Below are 24963 nucleotides of genomic sequence, written 5' to 3'. Positions count from 1 at the left end.
TTGATATAGCCTTGCAGTTAAGTAGCATTTTATAAAAATAATTATGTACATATATATTGGATCGTATATACTTGGCCGCTCCTTATGAGAATTATAAGAATATTTTAAAGGTCAATGCGTTGCTTTTGACAAAAATTTAGTACCCTCTGCAAGGGTATAAAAAAGATTCCATCACCATATGTACACATAATTCCATAATAGCTAACTAAGAACATTTTTGTTGATTGTGTATCTAGTTTCATTGGTCGAGATCATACCAGAGCACTTTTGACAAAAGTTCACTTTGCATGTAAAGTGTCAACTTAAATCTCATCCAGCTATAGCTAAGCACTTCTGTCCCCAGTGTACAATAAGAACAAAAATTAAAAGAAGCACATATGTATGTATGTGATACATATATATACTATGTACATATATACATATACTCCGTACTATTCTATGTACTAGGTATGTGCGTATATTGATGTTGATAGATTTCTAATTTTTATTAAAGAGTGTTAAGAGCATTCGACATCCAAGTTTTAAAACGTCAAAAAATTTGCTTCTTTAATGGAGTCCCTACAAAAATAATTGTTAAAACAGAAATAAAGGGAAAATCAAGTCATTCAAGCGAATCTTAACATCCTTATTAGTAGAAGTATGATTGTTGACAATCAGATCGGATAGTCGGAACTTTGATGTTTATCCATGAATTCACATCGAAAGTACTGCTAAGGGTCTTGGGTGTTTGAAAATAGTTAAAAATCATGGGAATGACTGTGAGGGAGATGATAGTCGCCCTTTTCCCAGCCCCCTGCACCCTCGATCCGCGTACTCTTGCGTGTAAAACATCTGAAGTGATTTGTAAACAAATTAAAGACGTGCACGTGTCAGTGTTGTTAATACTGGCTTTGCTCCGCCATGGTGGTTTAGCCTTTGGCCACTATAGGGATGCGTGTGCGCATTTGGCCGATACGGACTACAATGCTCTGTGCGTAACGAGCTTTGGGTCGTTGAGAATCGATGTTCCCTGATCCGGTCCAACTCATCATTTGCATTTAACGTTCATAAGCGCAATGCAATTATCAGTTGCGTAATCGGTGACCCGGTACCATGGGGAGAGAGTCGAAGTCGAGAGCCGTCAGATCGCAATCTAGGCTGCAGCCACTTGCCTTAACTTATGTCGCGCCACACTCCCAGCAAACCCTATAGCTTTTAATTAGTGCTGGGGCACAAAGGTTTTGGTTTTTCAATGATTTAATGTGAAGCATATTGTAAAAATCTTTCTAGCCGCGTTTCCTATATATGAAGTATATGGGTAGTTTCAAGTACAACAAAGATAGAAAAGCTTACTTTGAGCGTATCCGGTGCTTATATAGCCTTGCAGCTATATGTCCGATATTAATTTATACAGTTTTTAAGTTTATTTTCTTAAAAATTCCTTGAAAAATTCACTGAGTGGATATAAAAAAATTCATTGCTGAAACAGACAAAGTCATATGTCAACAGACAACGTCATATGTGTATCCTAACAAGCAAGAATAGAGGACTAAATAATACCCGATACTTTTCTCTTTCACACCAAGCTCTTCTAAGGTTATTATACCCGGTATTCGTAGAGTACAAGGGTATATTTTATTCGTATGAATGTATGAGTGTAGAATGCATAATGTATATATATTCTTGATCATCATTACAGTCAGTATAGCCATGTCCGTCTGTCCGTATGTATGCGTGGACGTCAGAGACTATAAGAGATAGAGGTATAAGATTTTTCATGAAGACTCCTGTGAATCAAGTTTGTTTTAAATTTTTGCCATGCCCCAAAAATATAATATTTTCGTATCGCCAGTTCACAAAAGTAATGGAAAAGTTTTGATGTCAAAATATTTATAAAGTTAATTTATATTTGGAAAGAAAAATTAGAAAAAAAAAGTTCAGTTGGCTGAAATCGGCCAACTTTTAGAGGAGATATGTATTTTTGAAAGGACTTTTTATTCTGCTTCCCTACAATATTGCTTGAGTTGTTTATTCAAAATCATACAAAACTATGCAACACAAACTTTTTTTGTGAGCATATACTTTGACTACGAAAGGTTAATTACAATTTGGTTGGAAAATATGAGTACCGGCTATCATGTAGTCGGGAAACTCAAATATAGTCGTCCATTCTTGTTAATCATTCAATTTTGTGAACATTGTATTTGAACCAATCAAGTGTACATTGTGAATCTTATTCATTTATGATTTGTTTCTTATATATTATATATATTTCTTTTAGATTAAATATAGATTCGTATATAAAAATCAGGTCGTTGATAGAATATAATAGAGGAAGGCCATATTTTAGCAAAAATTTAATAAGACGAAAATAGACCTCCTAACTATTCCTATACTGCAGGACCTTCTTAAGAAATTGTTTGTTAAGAAAAAAATGTTTTTTCTGTGTATTAGTTTTTACTTACTTTTTAGAGGATTGTTCGTATATAGACATTTTAGTCCCTTTCATGTATGGTATGATAGCTTTATTGGTTGTAAAGTTTTTCATGTTTATAATTTACATTTTGAAATTACTACGTACGGCAGTCTATGAGGGGACGTACCGTGCGAGGAGTCCACTACATATCACTGTGAACGGCAGTCCTCGAGGTGACGAACTGCATGCATTTTCTGTATGCATTCGATATGAATTAATTTTATACCAATCTACTTCTAAAGTCGCGTTGATTGGTACCTCAGCTAAGTTCAGAAGTTATTCGAGAAATTCGATTTTTACAGATTTTTCCAAATGAAGGCAGTTTGTCCCTCTGTTTATCTGTCTTTTTTATTCTTGGCAATCCTAAAAATTAGAGATGTTTGTTACTAAAATATAAGACAAATTTTTTTAAAACTTTTTAAAATACCTTAAGTTTACGTTAAAAAATTTTAAAAAAAGATTGTTCATGAAAAATGCGTAACTTCATAATCAATGATGATATCAAAATGTGCCTTACACCGATAAAAAGGTTTCAAATATCTATTTCACTCTCTTTGAGACCAAACGTCTTAATAGTAGACAACAAATCACTCTAAAACAAGAAAGAAAAGCTAACTTCGGGCGCAGTCGAAGTTGATATACCCTTGCAGTTAAGGTCCATTTCCGATCGTTCAGTTATATGTCGTCTTTAGGATATAGTCGGCCGATCCTTTTGAAATTTGGCACTTCGAATTATATTGCCCAAAATAGAATCCGTAGAAAGTCCCATCATTATAGATGGAATTTTTAGAGGATTTCTATTGTATATTTTCATTCTGATGCCCATATTACCTTGCTGAATTTTTCAACGCGTGGTATTTTTTTAAATTTTGAGATAGAGCTATCCGAATTGACACTTAGACTCCCACGATACCTAAGCATATCTAGTTTATTGCCAAATTTTGCCACGCCCCCTTTCACCGCCAATTTTAAAATATTTCCAATGACTAATTTATAACTACGAATAAAAATTTTGCAAAATCAGAAATATTATTTCATTATATTAGTTTATTTATAAAAAAACTATATTAGTTTTTAAATAAAAAATGTTAAAAAGTTGTTGAGAAATTTGAGGGAATTAAAAAGAAATTTAAAATTTTTATGAAATGGGAGCTATCATTGGTAACATGGGAGTTTTTTTTTTTGTCTGATTAATTTTACTAGTCCCTAATCCTAATCGATCGGTCGATCGGTGACTAAACTATCCCGATCAGACATTCTGGTCAGAATTAAAAAAAAAAACATTCCAGAGGGTAATAGACAAAAGTGTACAACTCAGTAAAGGACCCTCTAAACAATTCTATATAGCATTTTTTCGTCACTAAAATTGAAATCAGATATTTTGGGTTTGGCATGCAGGTTCGTCACCGGTATTTTACCTCGTCGAGATATTTTTTATATTATATACATATTACCGAAGAATTAAAAAAATGAAATTCCCATTTTTCTCACAATTGGAAACACAGCCTTAAATAGTGAGGAGGCAGCCTTTTCTGCCAAAAGGAAAACAATAAATAACGATTATTAATGTATAAATTTATCCGTTTTTCTACTTTTCTGTACGTTTATTGTGAAGATCTGTACATACCCTGTGAATTTCTGCGTTTATTTTTGACTGTTTGCATAATATCCAGAAGGAAAGATACTCGTCGGGTTGTGTGAAGAAATATGATCAAAGTATTTCACACCTGATACCGATACCATTGCTGTTAATCTAATGGACAAACTTGAAGCATCTGGCAAGTACGCCTCCGATGAATTGATCGCTGGATTACACTGTTGGAGCAACCACGACCCAACGGGCTTCTCGCATATCCGCAAACAAAAAATCGTTTAGAGCCCATTGGAAAACAAAACAAATCATGAGCAGCGATCCCTTTTCAGCTGCAATAGTTGACTCCCTGCCTACGCCATACTGCTTTCATTTACACTGACGAAAGTGACAGTGCAACCGTCCTTAACTCCAAATACATACATATGTATATTTGTTTCCTAAAATAAAATATAACCTTAAAGTTTTCAAATTTGGGTTATCATTTTTTACTCGCTATAGGCATTAGTTAATGGTTAAATTATTCAGTAAATTCTTTTGCGTGTATAGTCAACACAAACACATCGGACTTCATTTATGTGCGGGCTGATTAGCAGCCAACTCTTAAATGCCTTTTATGAACTCACAGTCGAATAAAATGAATCAAACACACAACGGTCAGACACAAGAACGGTTCTATGAAATCCGAAAATCTTATGAATCCTACTCCCAGGCTCTCAGCAGAGGTGCAGGAATTTTTACGCAGAACAATGTCAACATATCGCTTCCGCCTTTTAGCAAATACTTCGAACGACGAGAGAATAATAAAAATTACCACTTAATTGGACCAACCCAAAATTCAAGAGCCTAGGGCTCGAGGGACATAACGCAGAATATACACATGGGATGAGATAAAGATCTAATTTATAGCTGTTCCTATTCCTTGTGATCTCTGTATCCGCCAAGTCTACAGGTAGCGGACCCCTTCAGACCTAATGGAGTCAAATATTTTCGTATTTAATAAACGGGCTACCGAATTTCGCATTTCCTGCCTATTCAATTTCCACTGCTGCACGCCTATAATTTGGACAGCAATTTGACTAACGCATCAATGTCATTAATAAGAAAAAGAGCCACTGAGCCATAATTTGTGGAATGAGGACGACTACATATGTATGTACGTGACGGCATCTTCTGGAGAACCAAGCAAAGCCCTGTAAATTCCACGAAGTTTGGGAATAGGAAACGGTCAAAGAACCAAAGCAAAACCGGCAATGATCGTGCAGAATTGCGGTTCGAACTCCGGACAATCATTGAATTGACGGTTTAATTTAACGCTGACGCATGCAAAGTTCAAAACACAATCAGATGATACACAAAGGCGCATATACTGGAGCTTTAGCGATGGTCGGACTAAGCGGCGGGGAGCTCTTTTTGGAGTCCAAAACCAGTAGCCAGCTGAGCCATCAACTCCAATGCTTCAGGTTCACCCTATCTTCGAAGTGTTTCTATTTCCACCGGTTTGTGTCGGGGGCGAGGAAAGTGTCGTGCAATTGTTGCTCAGTAGCGTCTGACGTTGCCCATGACGTGGGCACAATTGTTACGGCTACTGATTTTGGCTCTTTGCGACCAGGCTTACACACGGGGGACAAATATCTTTGTTGGACCCCGAACCCCGTCTTTGTTGATTATTGTGCCCAACTTTATTCACACTTTCTTTTGGACAGACCCGCAGGGTTTATTGTGATTTACTTTCAATACTTTTCGAGTCCGCTTTATCGTAATAATCACAACAAAGTTGTATGACAAATACAATGTAATAACAAAACAGACGTCCGATGAGATCCGGACGCAGCTGGCTAGCTCCCAGCTAGAAAGTGTCCAATGACAGTATGACGTCAATAATTACCGGCAAGTAGACTCTGGGCACTGAAATCAAGCCACGAATGCACGTCGATTGGAGGTCATCTTCTTCCGATTGACACACTAATAGAGAAATTTTTTTAAGAATGAACCAAATAGTTAAACAAATAAACCGCAATTTTGAGCAGATCATAGATTATCGAGTTGCAATTTTCTGAACAACAATAATATTTTAGTTTTTTACATTATCAAATTATGCACTTACAAGAATTTAAGCAACAGGCCATTTTTGTTTGATATAAATATTTAAATGGTTCCCAATTGGAATCATTTTCATATTCCTGGCATATTTATATTGCCTCAGGAGGTGATGCTGATCAAGAACATATACATACATATTTATACCGTATATGGTCCGAGCTAAAATTTTGTACTACGTTACACTCACAAGGCTCCATGTACCCCCCAAAAAAATGTAACAGGTGTTCACAGGTAATAGCTAAATATTCAATTACCGATTAATAATATCAATATTGTCTCTGAAAAGTGTCTTTAAGGCCATTTTATAGCTACATTAAAAAAAAATTAATCCTGTTAATTTAAATATTCATTTTTGAACAAGTTGCTTCTTTTCAGTGTGGCTATATAGGCGCATTGAAACATCAAACACGAGTTGACGAAAAGCGAGTATGACTTTTATTTAATTTGGAGTAATGATTTCATCGCGCGCCGGGCAACCGATAAGAATCTACACCAGAGCGCCCACTACAAGTACAAATACAAAGCAGTCCTGGCAGGGCGAGCACTTGAAATAATCGCCTTAGGGTTGTTTTGGCAGCGGGTTCTGGCAGAACGGCTACCAGGACTGCTACCAGGAGGTTGTTCAGCCCACCATAAACGATCCCGTAATTTTCGCTGGGCGCGCGCTTGCGAGAGTCCTTTGTGAGAGGGCGAGGCAGCAACAGGAGCAGGCGCATGCAGAGGACAAAGGCCATTGTTGTCCATGTCGATTATTATCGCGGCAATGAGCAAAACTATTGCCGACACATGTATCCGTTTATTTGTCATGACTTTTCCCTTATCGACCGACCCTCGAGCACTCAGTACCGTCCCAAGCTGAAGACCAGACCAGAGCTACCCCTTGGTTAGGTTTGACATATTGTCTGCTAATCAGTTCCGCCGCAAAAGGTTCAGAGGTAGCCCAGTGAACTCCCTTAGTGCTCCCTCCGGAATACGGTGGCCTAAACGAGCAGTCGCCGTAGAGAAACGCCACATAATTTCAATTAGGGTTGTTTGGTTGCTAACTCCTTAGTTTTCAAATCTCAGCACCCACCCCACACTTGGAAAAATGTTTCTTACAGATTTAATTACTAGACTCATTCAACCTTCCATTTGCTTTTAAATAATTGCTGTTCGCCAAATCATATTTTGTAATTTTTCCCTGAAGGGAGTTCAAATTTATTTGTCATTTTATTTAATATTTTACTCAAACTTTACGTAAACTTATATATTAAAGTTTTTTAATTTGACAAGTGGGCTTAAAATCTAATCTTCTTTATTATAAAATAAATGTATGACGTCGCATGACTTTTTTCAGTGCAGCTATCACATTGCATAGGAGGGGATCGCACCACACCATCAAGAGCATCATCGCCGAAGCTGGAACCAACAGCACTGAACTCTTAATGAAGCAAATCAAGTGTTGACCACTTCATTATGCCATGAAAGTTGTAAACAAAACCGTTCGGCGACTCTCTTGGGAAGGGGGTTCAAAGGTACTATATGGCATTTTTTCGTTCCCCTGAAGTCAGCGAACAGAGGTCCTCCCCATTGCCTCGACCTATAGTAAGCAGACATCATTTTTTATGACAGCCCGTAAGAAATTTGAGCAAACCTTGGGGACACATAAAAGAAATTGCGGCAATTCCTATGTTGCAAGAACAAATAGCCACTCCGGAAAGCGATTGCATTCGCAGTAAAGACTGTGTCACAAATTAGTACTCAAGGGACCAAATTATTAAAAAAATATAAATATATATTTTTTTGTAAGTCTGTGCCGTTATAAATCGAAAAAAAGAACCTTATTAAAATATATGGACCGTATATATGCCGTAGCCTAACCTTCTACGTGAAAAACATCCGTTCCGTGGTTACAGCAAGGATGCAACTATATTATCCAAAACAATTAAACATTTTCTGTATGTATCCTATCCGAACAAAGTATACACCAATCGAAACCAAATTTTTAAATTGATAATTTTTTTAATAAATAAAAGTCATTCAGTTTGGGAGAAAATTGGATCAAATTGCAAAGATAATTGATTCACTACTTTAAAAAAAAAAACAATTTCATTATTCACATTCAACATTCCTATTCCCCTACACCGAACCGAAATTTCGTTTCGAAATTCTTCAAGAAATGCGATTTACAGGGTACATTACATTTATTGAATGCAATTTTTTTTTAGTTTGCCCATCTTTCGGTTTGCACTGTTTGATTATTTCCAATTCTGAGAAACTTTTTTTTTTACATTTTTTTTGAGTATCTTAAACTTAAAAATGCGAATCTAGGTAATTAAAATGACACCACTAGCACAAGCCACTCACTGACACTATCGCAATAAAAAACTTAATATGAAAAAATTGTCACAATTTTTTCAATGTTTTTAAGTTATCACTGTGAACGGCAGCCTACAAGCTGAGGAACTGCATGCCTTAGCGTGCGCGAGGAGACACTATATATAGACGAAGGATTAAAAATTGTACATATGTATGCGTTTGGTCTGAATGAATTAATTCCAATCGAAAAGTATCGTTTCAATTAGAAAATTTTTGGATTTTGTTCAAACATTTTCCGAAAGTAGCTTGGTTTGGGAGTTATTAGGATTAAAGTAAATAATGTTGATTCACTAAACTGGGGCTGGTGTAGGCATTTCAATCCAAAAATATAGAGATGTTATCTACCTAAAGACGCATTGATTGGTACTTCAACCGTCCCGATCCGACATTTCGTTCAGCAGTTATTAAAAAAATTCGTTTGTCTGCACTATTTGTATCTTGGCAATCCTGTAAAAAAATTTAGATATTGTTACTAAAATATGACCCATTTTTGTTTTACAATTTTTAAAAATACCTTAAGTTTACGTTAAAAAATTAACAACATTTTGTTAATTAAACAATTTATATCTTCTTAACCAATGAAGCTATCTAAACGGGATTTACTTCGTTTTATTTAGAGGAGTATAGACATTTTTTTTATGATACTAGACTACTATGAAGCTTGTGCAAAAATTTAGCCACGCCTTTTTCGCCCCCAAAAATAAAATTTTGATGCAGCGCCACCTTAGAAAAGTTTTTATCCAAATCAGATCATTTTTGAAGGAGGTATAGACTTTTTATTCTGCTTCGCATTAAAGCATTCTTCATTTGAATTTTTTATTCCAAATCATATAAAATTATGCAACAAAAAATGTTTTTGGGGAAACTATACTTTAAAAAGTTAAATAAACTTTGGGTGGAAAGTACCGGGTATCATATAGTCAGATATGTACATAGTCACTCGACTATAGACAGCCTTTCCTGTTTTACTTAGATTTATTTTTTAATATTAGAGTTTAAGTATAAAATATTATATCCAATCGTAAGGAATTTTTTTACTTAGATAACACAGCCCGAAAAGTTCCAATTTTTTTTCCTCCACGAAAAATTTGAGAAAGTTTTGAGAACAAGATTCTTTTTGAGGGTTAACATTGCTAAACGCTACGAAGAAATCGGTACTTATTTTCGAGCACCATTTGTATGAATTTGTTCAAAAAATATTATTTTTTTTAAACAATAAGTAATTTGAATTGTAAATTTATGCTTATATCGACTCAGGATGTAATCTTGATAAAGGATATATATACTTTATAGGGTCTGAGATGTTCACTTTCCTTTCGGTTCTTCTATACCAATTAAATTATTGCGTTATTTTATTTTATTAGTTAAATAAATAGGAACGCATGAAACGTGCCGCTACTAAAATTAACTTACCACCGACGTATTAATGAAAGGTTAGTGCGGATTTTTTCGTTGTGCATCGTAAGAGTTTCTTTTCCCTTAGCCATTCCAAACTCTGTCGGCACAGCTCAGGTCGTTTCGGCTCTTCCGCTCTAATGACCGTCTAATAGAAAAATTTGCTCGATGCCAACCGAGTTACTGGTGCGGCGCGTGTGGCTGGGTCCTGGGAGGGGTTACGGACCAGGGAATGGGCGTGGGAGGGAGTCCGTGGGCATAAGACTTTCTTTGACTTGACATGCACAAGGCCCTTACTTTGGATTTTCGTAATATACTTGTGTAATAGAATAAACGCCACACGGCCCGGTGTACCACTCCCTGTAAATATCCCAGTGCGAGTTCTCTTAATGGCGGCGTCGATGGGTGATAGATTCAGTGGGTGGTGGGGTGATGGGCTGCGGTGCGGCGAGACAGTGAGGTGGGCCATGCGGTGGGTACGTAGCATACGTCGTCGAGGGCACACGTGCGGCTTGTTCGCGTTGGAAAAATCTTTGCTTTGAGCACGTGCTCGGGATTTTACATAATGAAGAACCGAGAACTGCACAAACACGAGAGCACAGAATCCGGCCTGAGCCCTTGTACGTCAGTGTGTACAACATCGATGTCAGTTGGGCTATCATGGTTTTTTGTGCCAGCAGCTTATACTCTCTCACCCACCCAACCATTAGGTCCCCCACTGAGTCGGCAGCAGAGTCTGAACAACTGGGCGAGCCTGAACCACCTGAAATGGAACTCTCGACCAGAGCTTCTGTTTGCCTAAAAGATAGATTTTGACTTTTACAAATTTTCGCACAAGTCGAGCCGAGCCACAACCCTTAGGGCTCAGCATGTGACCGTATAATAGCCATGTCGGGGTGAAGTTGGGTCGCCAGCTCTGCCGCAGGCATTTCCACGCATTAAAGCACGCAGGCCGTGTCATTTGACACCACTTGGTAATCCGAAATGCCGCAGCAATCGGCGGGGATTCCGGACCCATCCCAAGAGCTCTCAATTCACAAACATATTTATTTTTAATGACGTAAATCTCAGTAGCAATAAGGTACAACTTTGTTTGGGTATAATAAACGTATGCACATAATCATGATTTGAAAAAATAACCGCCCACACTTTGGGTTGGGGGACTACCCAAATGGAAAAGGCTGAATGATCGAAAAGACATTGGCTATTCCAAGCAAGGTTAAATAAAAACATACCAAAGAATGTTGTATGCAAAGATGAGGCTAGTTTGCGTAAAAGACAGACAAAGACGGATCGACGGCATGTAATTTCGATTCAGTTATGGATAAGTAAGAATATATATACTTTAAAGTTTCTTCTCTGCGTTACACACTTTTTACCAAAATTATGATATGCTCTCTAGGATATACAAAATGGGAACAATAAACCCGATTTTTCGAGCGCAAAGAATGAAGTCCCATAAAATATTTATCAAAAAGAGTATCTACCAGTTTTACCCCCAATCCCCCGTTTTATTTACGCATAAAGTGATGGATATACATATGTACACATATTATGACTGAATTTGATGGTGAAATAAGTGGCGGACTAGGCACCTTCTAGCGAAAGGTTCCATGTCGCCTTGTCGACACCCTCTCACAAATTGAGCTACGCTACTTGAACCCTCAATTATGTGGCTATTGCTGCCAGAATCTAAACCCCGCACATGCAAAAGGCTCCGGCTCTTAAAATCCGACCCACCTCGACTCCTGCTTTGTAGAACAGTGCAACATATGTACATACATGTCTGCGTTTCGACATGCCTTTTGCTGCCGATTTGCACGCTATAATTGGAGGAGCGCCTTTGGGTTGCCTGGTGCTTACGATTGCACTGTTTGGCAGCTGATTAAATTAAAGTAATTCATTTAAAAGGCGTTTGAATGCGAACGCGGGTCCGCCAAGCCAAAACACTGATGGGAACCAGACTCTTGAATAAATATTTTATTCGTTCCTATCTGCAAATACAGGAATAATAACGTTGATCAAAGGTTTTTTTTATTGACCAACTTGAATGCTATTTCTAAGGTTTTGTAAAAATATCCGTGTTAACAGCCGTTCACGTAGGTGACGAACTGCACGCCTTAGTGTGGCTATTAAGCAGAGGTCCAATTCTACTTGGATTTTACTCTAAATTTCTTAATCTTATGATAAAAAAAAACAGAAAAATTTTTTAAATTACAAAATGAATAACTTTATAATCAATGATGCTATTTAAACATAATTTACGTCGTTAAAAAGTTTTTTTCTTATTTTTCTCCTGCTTTTTTCGTTTTTTTTTGTTTTTGCTTTATGTTTAAAGTAATACACTTAAAATAAATGTAATTTTTCACAACAAACATTTTTTGTTTTATTTGAAATTGGAAATGTAATTTAGTTTAATTTAATTAAGATAAAATAATGTAATTGAATAACTGTATTAAATAATTGTAAAATAAAGCATATTAATTTTTGTTTCAACTGAAAAGTATGCTGGTCATCCCCGAAAGGAACTGTTCATTTGTATAAAGAAAAAAATCGCCATAATTTCCTTCATGCAAAATTTCAAAAAATTTTATGTATGTTATGTTTGTTCTGAACTTTGGTTCAGAAGAGCATAAAGGTTATGGAGCAGGTAAAATTATGTGTGGAGATTTTTTGCTGTTGGCCTGTGACCATATTTTTGTTTTAAGAAACCTTTTCAATATCTTTTTTACGCCTCAATATAGGGTTTTCATGGAATTTTGGGGGTTCTACCAATGATAAAGATAAATTATTGGGTCCTCAAAAACTTCCATGTTTCCTTTTACTTATTATATTCTTTAACTACTCAATGAGAAAAGTTTAGAATTTCGTAGTTGTCATATTATGCATAGACAAAAAAAAAACAAAGGGGAAACAACTACCAGCCAATTCATTCTTTGATGAATTTTTTGGTAAACTAAGAATTCAACTTTTTTTTTATTGCGCTACAATTCCTTGTATCGCATCACATGAGTGATGAAATAAATGTTATTGTTTTCATTAGATTGATTATATTGGTTTGCTTGGCTTGGCAGGAATTTGCGTTAATGTAACACTTTTTATTAACCAAATTGGAGATAGTGAGAACCAGATTGTTCCAAGTGCCGAATAAGAATATATTTAATATGTAACTTTTATACATATGTATATTGCATTTTTTTCGTCACCAAAATTTATGTCAGATATTTTGGGCGTGACATGTAGGAACGCCATCGATCTTTTTACCTTGCCAAAATGTTTTTTTTATTTGATTAGAGTTTTAATATAAAATCGTAAGGAATTGTTTTATTTAGTCAATTTTTACCAAAAAGTTTTAGAAAAGTTATCACTGTGGACGGCAGTCCACTAGGTGACGAGCTGCATGCCTTGGCGTGCGTGAGGAGACTATATACAGCCGAAGAATAAACAATTTTCTGTAGGCATCCGATCTGAATGAAATATACACCAATCGAAAGGTATTGTTTTATTTAGATAATTTTTGCCCAAACATCTTTCAAAAGTCATTTGGTTTGGCAGAAAGTAAAAAAATTGTCCATTACTAAATTGGGATATTAGTCCACAGAATATTATTCCCATTCTACTCCCAAAGACGCATCGATTTTTCTATCGATGCACTATTTCGTAGGATAGTCTGACTGTCATATAACTGAAAGATCGGAATTGGAACAACCTTAACTGCAAGGGTACATCAACGTCGGCTCCGCCCGAAGTTAGCTTTCCTTTCTTGTTTTTTTTAGCTTGTGCATGTAAATCTTTTTAACTTTTACTTTGTTTGAATAAATAATATCGAAAGTTTGGCGGAATAATTTTTAGAGGATTTGTACATAAAATATTTTTATTCTGATTTCCATATTGACTTGCAAAATTTTTGAACGCTCAGATTTTTATACCCTTGCAGAGGGTATTCTAATTGTGGTCAAAAGTGTGTAACGCAGTGAAGGAGTCATCTCCGACCCTATAAAGTATACATATTCTTCATCAGGATCACCTCCTGAGTTGATATGAGCATGTCCGTCTGTCCGTCTGTTTCTACGCAAACTAGTCTCTCAGTTTTAAAGCTATCGAGTTTAAATTTTGCCCACATCCTTCTTTTGTTTGCAGGCCGAGTCGAAAATTTTCCCGACGAAAAAATGCTATATAGGTGTACAATATTACTGTACTGTTTTTTTTTTTGTTTTTCTTGCACGTGACGAATATTTTTTAAGTGCAATTTTGTACACCTATATAGTATTTTTTCGTCACCAAAATTGATATCAGATATTTTTTTTGTTTCACATGCAGGTTCATCACCGGTATTTTACCTCGTCAAGAGGTTTTTATACCCTTGCAGAGGGTATTATAATTTTGGTCAAAAGTGTGCAACGCAGTGAAGGAGACATCTCCAACCCTATAAAGTATATATATTCTTGATCAGGATCACCTCCTGAGTCGATATGAGCGTGTCCGTCTGTCCGTCTGTCTGTCTGTCTGTCGGTTTCTACGCAAACTAGTCTCTCAGTTTTGGAGCTATCGAGTTGAAACTTTGCACACATCCTTTTTTTCCTTGCAGGTAGTATATAAGTCGGAACGGCCGGGATCGGTCGACTATATCCTTTAGCTGCCATATAACTGATTGATCGGAAATGCCATAACTTTGGTGTTTTTTAAGTTAGAGGGTTGGGATTTTATGCACATGTTATATTTGACCAAAATATCTTATGTACAAAATTTCATTAGGATCGGCCGACTATATCCTATAGCTGTCATAGAACGATCGGAATTGGCATAACTTTGGTGTTTTTTAAGTTACAAAGATGGGACTTGGTACAGATTACTCTTTGGGCAAAATAATTCAATATGCCAAATTTCATAAGGATCGGCCGACTATATACGATCCGCTATATATCTAATAATATAAGATGCGTGGCGCCACCTAGCGGACTACGACTGAACTGCAAGGGTATATCATATCGGCTCCGCCCGAAATTAGCTTTCCTTTCTTGTTTTATATGATTTGAAACATGGTTAACTGCGTGAATCGGCTGTCCAGAGCAGGGTGACTTTATTCTTTTATATATTTTGTGGCCTTTTTTAAATAAATTACAATCTATATATTTTTTTTTTGAGTACCAGGGTACATTTGTATTTAAAACTGTCCATTGCGGACAACCATTAAATTGTTTAACATCGACTTCACTTATCATTAGTAATGCATGTAGAACTAAGTAATACTAGACTAGAGTACTTTAGAGTATGTTAGCATAATGTAGTGAATCTATAGTGAAGTGAATCATAATGTAGTGAGTTAAGTGTGTTAGCAATAGTAAGTGGTGCATTAAATGTTGGAGCATAAGGCCGGTATTCTAGTTTAGTGTGTAGGAAAGAAATGACAATAAGTTGTGAATTTGTGAATTCTAAATTTGTCAATGTTAGGAAGTCCAGGCGAGGTATAGAGGAAGCGTACTCTGCAGTCTTCTGATCTGCTTACTGTTGTCCAGCAAGGCGATAGCCGAAAGATTTGGGTGGTTGTGGAGCCTCTGTAAGTAGCGCGCGCTGCTCATCTGAATCTCATCTCTCACCCATGGGAACTTCAGGACCTCGTGGATTGTATGGTTGTCGTGGAAGAGTTGGGCCCCAGTGGCGATTCTAAGGGCTCTATTTTCAAAAGTTTGGATGATCCGCACATTCGACGACCTCACAGTGCCCCAGAGTTGGATGCCATATGTCCAGATTGGACGTATTAAGGTCTTGTACACCAGTAGCTTTCGTACAATCTATATATGTAACGGAAAATTAAACAACACCAACCCCATTAAGTGTGTATATATATCAGTATATATCAGAGTCGATATAGCCATACTAATATAAAACACAGGCAAATCAAATTTTTAATCAAGGGGCGTGGCACCTCCCTTACGACTGGCCTATTTCGGTAGCAACAGTTTAGAAAGAATTTTAAAAAAGTTTTTTAAAAAGAATTTTGACGCCACACTATTCCTATTACTAATATATATATTGAGAAAAAAAGTGAAGCCAGTTAAATTTAATTGTGGGTAGAAGATTAGAGTATTATGCAGTCGGCAAACACGGCTGCAGCCGCCCTTTCTTGTTAGGTGTAAAACTGTGTGTATCGACCTCAGCTGACAGAAAAAGGATAATCCGACGAACAAATAATAGAGCGTCCTGGCAAGACGTGTCCCCTGTCATAGTGGACGATTTTAAATCGCATTTATATTTAAAAATTATATCTTCAAATGTCCCGATCCAGGTTAAAATCATTTTATCTCAGCAGCCCTACTTTTATGATTGAATTTTATTGTGATTTTTTTCCACTTATTCATTTAAAATATTAAAAATACAAAGAGGGTCCATAAAATATAAATGTAATATAAAGCATTTGAATTTGGAAAAGCCACTACACTAATAGGTTTTTCCGATTTCGCTCAAAGTATTTGTTTTCCAGAAAATTCACAGTTTTGGTCCTCTGAAACAAAGTCTAAAACAAACATGGGTTCCATCACCCACAGTTACCGCGGTACACCTAATTGATCAAATTTATGTAGGCCGTGTAATTGCGTTTTTATTACATATAACACAGTGTTACAAAAATGACAAAAGTGAATGAACTTTTGAAGTGACATAGTAGGAATTGTTCATTGGGTCAAGTATATCACAAAACCATTTTTGAAATATTTCTAACACCCTCAAAATCTTGATTTATGGTTAAAAAACCGTTTTTCGGGACTTGTTTGCGCTTAAAAATTCCAGAACGCGTTTTTTCAACCGATTTCAAAATTTTTGGTGTTTTTCAATAGTGAAATCTTGTAGCTTTTTAAAAAAAAATATATCTTTGATTTTGTTAAACAAAAAGAACAAAATTTTTACATCTGAAACTGAAGTTTTCGACTTTTGTTCGTGTTTTTCGGATTTTGATGCCAGTTTTTCGGTACAACTTACAAAAATTCTGTCATTTTTGCCACATATCAATGTTGTCTCATTAATTCTGAATAAAATGAGACAAATTTCATCAAAAAATAATGAAAATTGGTGAAGTTATAACGCTTTTCCCAAAAAAAGTCAATAAAACCATGGGAGCACTATAAGAAGAAGAGCATATTCCTGTCTTATACACACAGGTACTCCGGAGCGCACGCAAGGTTGAATTGACTTTTTTTGGGAAAGGCGTTATAACTTCACCAATTTTCATTATTTTTTGATGAAATTTGTCTCATTTTATAAAGAATTAATGAGACAACATTGATATGTAGCAAAAATGACAGAATTTTTGTAAGTTGTACCGAAAAACTGGCATCAAAATCCGAAAAACACGAACAAAAGTCGAAAACTTCAGTTTCAGGTGTAAAAATGTTGTTCTTTTTGTTTAACAAAATCGAAGATATATTTTTTTTTCAAAAGCTACAACATTTCACTATTAAAAAACACCAAAAATTTTGAAATCGGTTGAAAAAAACACGTTCAGGAATTTTTAAGCGCAAACAAGTCCCGAAAAACGGTTTTTTAACCATAAATCAAGATTTTGAGGGTGTTAGAAATATTTCAAAAATGGTTTTGTGATATACTCGACCCAATGAACAATTCCTACTATGTCACTTCAAAAGTTCAGAATCACTGTTACACTGTGTAATTTTTTAAATGTAAAAAAGTTAAAATCTGTAAAGCTTTATTGACCCAGCTGAACTTGCAAAAGATATGTTATGAACATAAAAACAGTTTTAGATAAACTTTTTTAAAATATGAGAATAAAAGCAGCTATTTAATATTTAAACATCCTTGTTGTCTTTGCACACAGTCTATAAGTCGAAACTGCCGCGATCGGTCGACTATATCCAAAAGCTGTCATTAATCTAATTGTTCGGAAATTACATAACTTTGGCTTCTAATTTTTTAAGATAGAAGATAGGGACTTTATACAGATTCCACTTTTGGGCAAACTAATCCGATCTACTGATCATAAGAATCTGCCGGAATTGATTGATCAGAAATGGCATATCTGTGGTGTTTTTAAAGCTACAAGATTCGGACTTTATATAGATTTCATTTTGAGCAAACTATCGAATGTATCAAATTTTATAAGGATCGGCTGGCTAACTATATCCTGCCATAGCTGCCATATAGGGCAGGGATCGGAAATAATAACACCTTGGTATATTTTAAGATCCTAAAGAAGAGCCAACTATCCGGGATATACACACATATTTATGTATGTATGTATTTATTAATATAAGCTGAAACTTAACTGTAAGGGTACTACACATATGTACATATACATATCAACTTAGGCACCGCCCAAAGTTAGCTTTCCTTTCTTGTTTTTATATTTTTTATGACCCAGATCTTACGCCCTTAAGAATATAAAGGGATGCAGAATGAGTTCCAGGGCTCAACTACATTTTTTTTTACGAAAAAGCGTCGATTTAACATCACCTGACGTTAAACTGCTTGTTAAAATCATATATTATTACAAAGATGTCCAAAATCAAACACCCAACACATTAATTTCATTCATTTAGCAAGCCTGTGAGTTACTATGGATGGATGCATTGTTGCCTATGGTTTTCTTTAAAGTAGGCTTAAACGTCATTTGTATTTACAGTTGGCAAGTTAAAACATCGAATTATAAAATAAACTCAAAAGCAGAGACTGTAAAGCGCTGCGTATGCGCAATATCTGGAATACGCGTCCTCTCTTTATTGATTTTCCGCACGTATTTTTTTTAATCCTAAGGTTTTTCCTGGCAAGCCGCTATCGAGGCATCGAAAGGGCGATTTTATGGCAGGGACATTCAGACTTTGCGAGACAAAAACAAAAAAGGAACCGAAGCAAAAAACACGGAAAGTGGCTGCGGGGCCAAAAGAAAAAAGCGGCATGAGCAGACGAGCCCAGGTTGGTTGCCCGCCTGGCCGCGTCCATCCATTGAAAACTAAGTTCTTGAGAAAATTGCAACCGCTTCTTCCTCCCTTCCCGCACAGCTTCCCACCCTGAACACTGTGAGCCGCGTCGCTGCGCAATAGCGTAACATAAACAGCAACATCACAGAGAGCGAGGCTGCAGCATAGTTACACCCAAGACTTGTGTAAGCACAGCTCTCGTGGCTGTCGTCGTCACCACGCCCCCATTATGCGATTGGTCCTTGCGGCATGTACAAAAGAATAAGCATAAGAATTTCGTGTGAAAAAATGATCGATATGAGAGCGACCGACGACACATTTAGTGGCGGTTGTTGGAACTTGGTATTTCACGATGCCAGGAACTGCTACTGTCGCCGTGGGCGAAGTGGGAAATACGTGTGCAAATGGCAAAAGTGCCCCACTGCCGTAGGTCACAGAGTTTATAGGGACCTATGAACTTGGCACGCAGGGAACAAAACCTGAGACCACACCTAGTTGCGTGTTATACCTATTGGCAAAAAGTGAAGGTGCCTGTGGCCTGGGCATCGTTTAAAAACTTCCTTTTTAGAAGAAGAGTAACCCCAATAGCTTTTCCTAAGGCCTTAGTACACCTGAAACCTATAGGGCGTGGGACGCCAAGCAACTCGCAGCTGGTCTTCGCGATCTTTTCGGAGCCATATCTTCAAAATGATTGGGCGAAGATTATTTACAAGGCCCTTGGATTATATGATAAGCATGTTCAATGTTCCCATTTCCGTTTTAATGTGTAATGAAATTATTCCTAAAACATTTCCTGTACTTTATTAATTGTGACAAAGGTCTTTTCAAGTGAACAATATTTTTATTAACAGCTTAAGTATTTTCGTATAATAAGACATATTTTTATAAACGTTCTATAAATAGACTTCTCTTAAATTACGCTACAAGAATATCGTTTTATACTGAAAATTTCATAAGGATCGGTTAACTATATTCATTATTTTCTATATATAATTTGTTTCTTTTTGACAATAAATTCGTTTATGGATATTTTTATACTCTTGCAGAAGGTATTATAATTTTGGTCAAAAGGGTACAACGCAGCGAAAGAGACTTCTCCGACCCTATAAAACATATTCTTGATCAGGAAGCATGTCCGTCTGTTAGTTTCTAAGCAAACTAGTATCTCAATTTAAAAGCTATCGTGTTCAAACTTTGCACACATCCCGTTTCCTTTGCACGCTGTATATATAAGTCGGAACGCCTGGGATCGGCCCCCAAAAAGGGAATACGTAGAAAGTCCCATCCTTTTAACGTAAAAACACCAAAGTTATGGCATTTCCAATCAATCAGTTATATGGCAGATATAGGATATAGTCAACCGATCCCTTCCTTTTCGACTTATGTATATACTGCGTAAATACATATATATAATTTGTGCAAAGTTTAAAGTCGAAAGCTTTAAAGCTGAGAGCCTCAGGAGGTGAAGCTGATCAAAAATATATACACTCTATTGGGTCGGAGATGTCTCCTTCACTGCGTTGCATACTTTTGTCCAAAATTATAATACCCAAGGGTATAAATATCAAATGATTTTGCCTGTTGATATACCCTTGCAGTATTGCAATGTTGGTTTATATTATAAGATAAAATTAGGATCGGAATAAATTAAAAATTGCAGCTTTAAAGAGATAAGCCATTAAGTAAGGATTAATCAAAAGAAATTACCTCATTGAACTTTAGAATCTGTTGTTCATATTAGTTTCAATAAATAAATTCTCGACTATAAGATACTAGGTACACAACTATTCCACCCATATTTTTTTTAAATTTAGAGACAAACTTGATCTGCATGACTACCATATGAGTCTATGGGCCAAATCTAACAGCTGTAAATTATATAGTGTCTGAGATCCACGTCTTCAAAAATACAACAAGCCAATATGGGAATCAGAATACAAATGTCTATAATTCCTCAAAATTTAGATTGAGCCGATTTGGCTCAAAATTTGTTTTCATGATGCAAATTAACCATGCAAATAGTTTGGCATAAAAACAGTATAGTATATCAAACTTTTTCAAATTTTTTTCCTGAACTAACGCAACAGAAATATGCCATTTTTGGGAGAGGTAGGGGGCGTGGAAAAATTTAATACAAAGTTCATTTGCGTTCGTATACAAATCTACATGCAAAATCTCCGCAATAGCTCCATTTTATGGTCCTGAGATCCACGCGTTTATTCAGTCGACAGACAGTCAAGGCTACATCGACTTGGATGTAGATTCTGATCAAGGGTCGGAGATGATTCATTCTTAATGTTACATACATTCACACGTACACCATATATTCTTAAACTCATCTAGTACCGGGTATTATTATGTAATTGTTTCAAATTTCAGTAAAAATTCGGATATAAAATTATTATTGTCACATGCTGAATATATCACGTCAAAGCTGAAGTACCAATTATTAATTAAAGTAGAATTGTTATTCAGAAACAAACTTTCCTTATCCGTTTGTTCTCATTTTGTGGTTTTTTACATGAAGATTTTTTCCCAAAGGTGAAAGTGAAACTTGTCGATGGTTCGCTTGGGCCACCCCAATTTTCAGTGGACGAAGGTTCCGCAATTATGGCGAATTTTGGCGAATGCCGTCGTCAGCAACAGGGCACCGCTTTGCTTGCTTGGGCTCTAGTTATTTGCTGGGCAGGTTGCTGGTTTTAATTAATTTTGAATACGTTTAATGAAGAAATGCGCATGCCTGTGACCTTGAGCCATTAGGCCTTGTTGGAAGAGTAATGAATGTACCATATACCTACATGCCCGGACCGGGCGGTCCGAACCCATCTCCGTGGCAAAGTGCGAGTTTGTGGCGAAACGAGTAATTACCACTTGAATTTTTCAAGAGCATTAGTCTCAGGCTCCGGCTCCGGTGCTGTCTCCGAACTGCACTCGTAAAATTAAATAGTTGGACTGGGGTTGGGTGGGGGTAGACCGACCAGGAACTGCGAAATCGCATCGGGCTACAGGCTACGAGGTCAACGAACTCCTAGGGATCGGTATATCGATTTAAGCCCATGTATGCATTAGCATGTGTACGGGGCTCGTACACTATTTGTTTATGGCAAATTGGAATGCCATGGAAATGTTTTCCCTACAGTGGGCGTGCGTGGGCTAGACGAGCTCTGTCCAAATTTAAACTTTCACATTATATGGAAACTCTAACATTGAAAGATATGAATAAAACATTTTCAAATGGACCAAATAAATTCCAGTCCGCATCCAAGCAAACAATGAGCTTCCCAAAACAAAGGAGTTATACTGAAAATCATAACAACAGCCAAGAAAACTAAAGCAGCCTCCAACTTGAACCCAATCGCATATCGAATATGGGCTGCGAATTCCAAAAAATATGGAGTGGGTTGGAATGAGACTGGTCCGAGTTTTTGTATCTGCAACTGTATCTGTATCTGTACGCTCAAGTCTGCATGGTGGGGCAAACAATGGTTGCTGAGGCCGTTGATGCTGTGTGAAGCTGACAGTGGTTAGGCCAGCGGCAGTATCGACAACCAATACACGGTTAACTCCCGGGCTTCCATGGCGATGCCATCCTCCGGCCTCCATTCTCCGCCTCGCCAGCCGCACCACACCACGACAAACACTCGCACAGTTCACGTTTTTGCACAGGCGCATTGCAAAAGAAATGGCGGCTTCTGACCCAGGTCTTGGCTTTTGTTCGCGCTTCTCCGAGTATCCATGTTCGGTGTACGGTGCTCGGGAGACGGCAACGACTGCTGCTGTCAAACGCGTAATATGCTGAGTCGCTGTCAATAGTTAGAAAAAATAAATACACACATGGAGTACTCGACGGGGGCTCGCATCCTGACTTGGACAGGGACACCGACCAACTCGTCAACGACCATTTTTAGCATGTATCTAATAAAAATGCAAGGAGTTGACTATTCAACTAAAATACTATCTGTATTACTGCAAATAATGCAATATACCCTTTGAATTAGTTTCTATAATTTATAGCCCCATGACCCAGTTTAGTTAACAAACTTCTTAAAAATATTAAATAAAGTAAATTGCATCAATTCCTTTTCATATATGTATAAGGCGCTTGTTCCGACCATTTAATCAAATTTATAATGAATAATTACAAATTTAAAGTAATGTCGCACAAACAACTACCAATTTTCTCTCAATTTGCAGGCTATGCATACAATTTCTGATTGCTACTTGAGCTGTACGAGTACTGCCTCATTGATTTGTAATTTGTAAATGGGACAATTTTTTTTTAAAAGCAGATTTTATCTCGTGTCCTATTTGAGTACCAGGTATATATACAGTCGATACATTTTCCGCTTGTTTTCTTCAAGGTTCCTATAAAAGAATTCGAACTAAATCTTCATCATACCAGTACAATTCAATGAGGAACTGCAAGACTAAAGAATAACAAGCTTCAGGACCAGCCGAATAAATGCAGAAATGTTGCCCATTCGCATCGACTTGCTTAGTGACGTTCAGGTAGCCATTCCTGCAGCGTCAGTGGCAGCAGCAGCAACAGCAGTAACTACAACAATGGCGTTGACTTACACCATCCGCATCAAGGCAGCTACATGAGTCCTACGCAAAAGCAACCAATCTACAAAGCCTAACGAAATACCTGCAGCGGCGGAAAGGGAAGACAGAGACAGCTCAGGCCGGGACTCTTGATTTTGAAGGCAGCTTAGCAATTGGATGCTGGAAACGTTGAGTCGCGTTGTCCGCAGTGCCCCTTGCAAAGATAGCAAATGATAAGGCCCAAAGAGCGTGCACAACAAAAAATGTGAGTCCCAGGCCTGATTTGTTTAAAAACTTTGAAGCTGAAAACTCAAAATTTAAAGGACAAATCATACATATTATATATTATATATTATGACACCCAAAATATTATCAGATAATATTATTTAGTTTCAAATACAAAGGAATCTTAACAGATGCCAGGTTATATCTGTAACACACATATGCCTGTAAGCATGAAATATATTTAAAAAAAAAAAAACTTTTTTCTGTGTAATATGCAGGCAAAGCCTCCTTCTTTGTCTGGCTTTAAAGCGGCAGCAATTCCACTGAAACACTGAAAGCTGAAAAAATTGTATCTGGCCTGGCTGGAGAGGCGTGGTGGTAGCTGCTTTGGCGTTCGGTGGCCATTATGTGCTGCTCCTTGGGGATCCAGTGCAAACATCAACACAAGCAGCCACGTCGATGGACGATTGACGATGGCTGGTGCTCAGGTAGATAAATTTATAAAACAAATCAAACGTCTGCAGCTCGGCGGATCTGAACCTGCAACTAAAGCTGCAAAAGGAAGAGGCTCTCCCCTACCCCCTATTCCTAACTGTCCTCTGGTGAATCTCCGACATGGTGCAGTGGCATGATTATCCTGGCCCTGCGCTGTTTTTTTCAGAAGTTTTACTGCCTTGTGGGGCTTATTCAGCTTTCAACGCCTCTCAATAAACACAAACGTTTCGTCTTCATAGAAAATGTCGTTCCAGGTCCTCGGAAATGTAATAATAATTCGAAACCACAAAATCCATAAAAGCCTTTGTATCTCGGTGACTATTGAATTCTTATGCATTAAAATATTTCATACCCTTGCTTGTCCTTGCTGGGATTGTCCCAAGAGGCTTGTAAAACCTAATATACCAGATTTAAAGCATAAGTTTAACAATGCTTTTAAACAATGGAGATTTGTTGTATTTTTTATTTACATTTTATTTAAAGGACTTGCTTCCGCTGGCTCTACTAAAGCTCATGTTTACACAGTTCTCAAGCCAAACCATACCAAACACCCGAGAAATGGTAAAATATTCGTTGTAACCTTAAACCATAATGTTGTAAGCGGAAGAAACAGAGGGTGTCAACTTGAAAGTATGAAACAGTTATATTTTAAAGTGTTTTGTTTGATAAAAAACACTTGATGCAAATATTGTAAATACATACTTTAGGGGACTTTTCAGTTTTCCCTTTAGGCCCCATTACTCATTAAGCTTGGTCCGTAAAATTTTGTAATCCAATAAATTTTCGGTGTCGATTTGAAATTTCATTTTAAAATAAGAAATTCGATTGGAACTTTGGGGTTTCATCTGCGGCAGCTTCGGTTCGTTTTT

The 24963-nt window shown here is 36.9% G+C and overlaps 1 long non-coding RNA gene across 2 annotated transcripts in view; it reads left to right on the top strand.

Moving 5' to 3' along the window:
• Positions 1-23842, top strand: part of LOC123257271 — a 28764-nt gene extending 4922 nt beyond the window's left edge. Inside the window, exon 3 of one of the 2 annotated variants that reach the window (XR_006507292.1) lies at positions 23191-23842. This is a non-coding gene — a long non-coding RNA (uncharacterized LOC123257271). Of the gene's footprint in view, positions 1-6524; positions 6540-23190 lie in introns of those variants that run through there. The other variant, XR_006507293.1, reaches the window with a different exon arrangement.
• Positions 23843-24963: the final 1121 nt, after the last annotated feature.

Source organism: Drosophila ananassae, chromosome 3L (assembly GCF_017639315.1).
Source record: "Drosophila ananassae strain 14024-0371.13 chromosome 3L, ASM1763931v2, whole genome shotgun sequence".
NCBI classification, from domain to species: domain Eukaryota; kingdom Metazoa; phylum Arthropoda; class Insecta; order Diptera; family Drosophilidae; genus Drosophila; species Drosophila ananassae.
The sequence above is the reverse complement of the archived record's forward strand: the minus strand, read 5'-3'. Positions and strand labels throughout refer to the sequence as shown.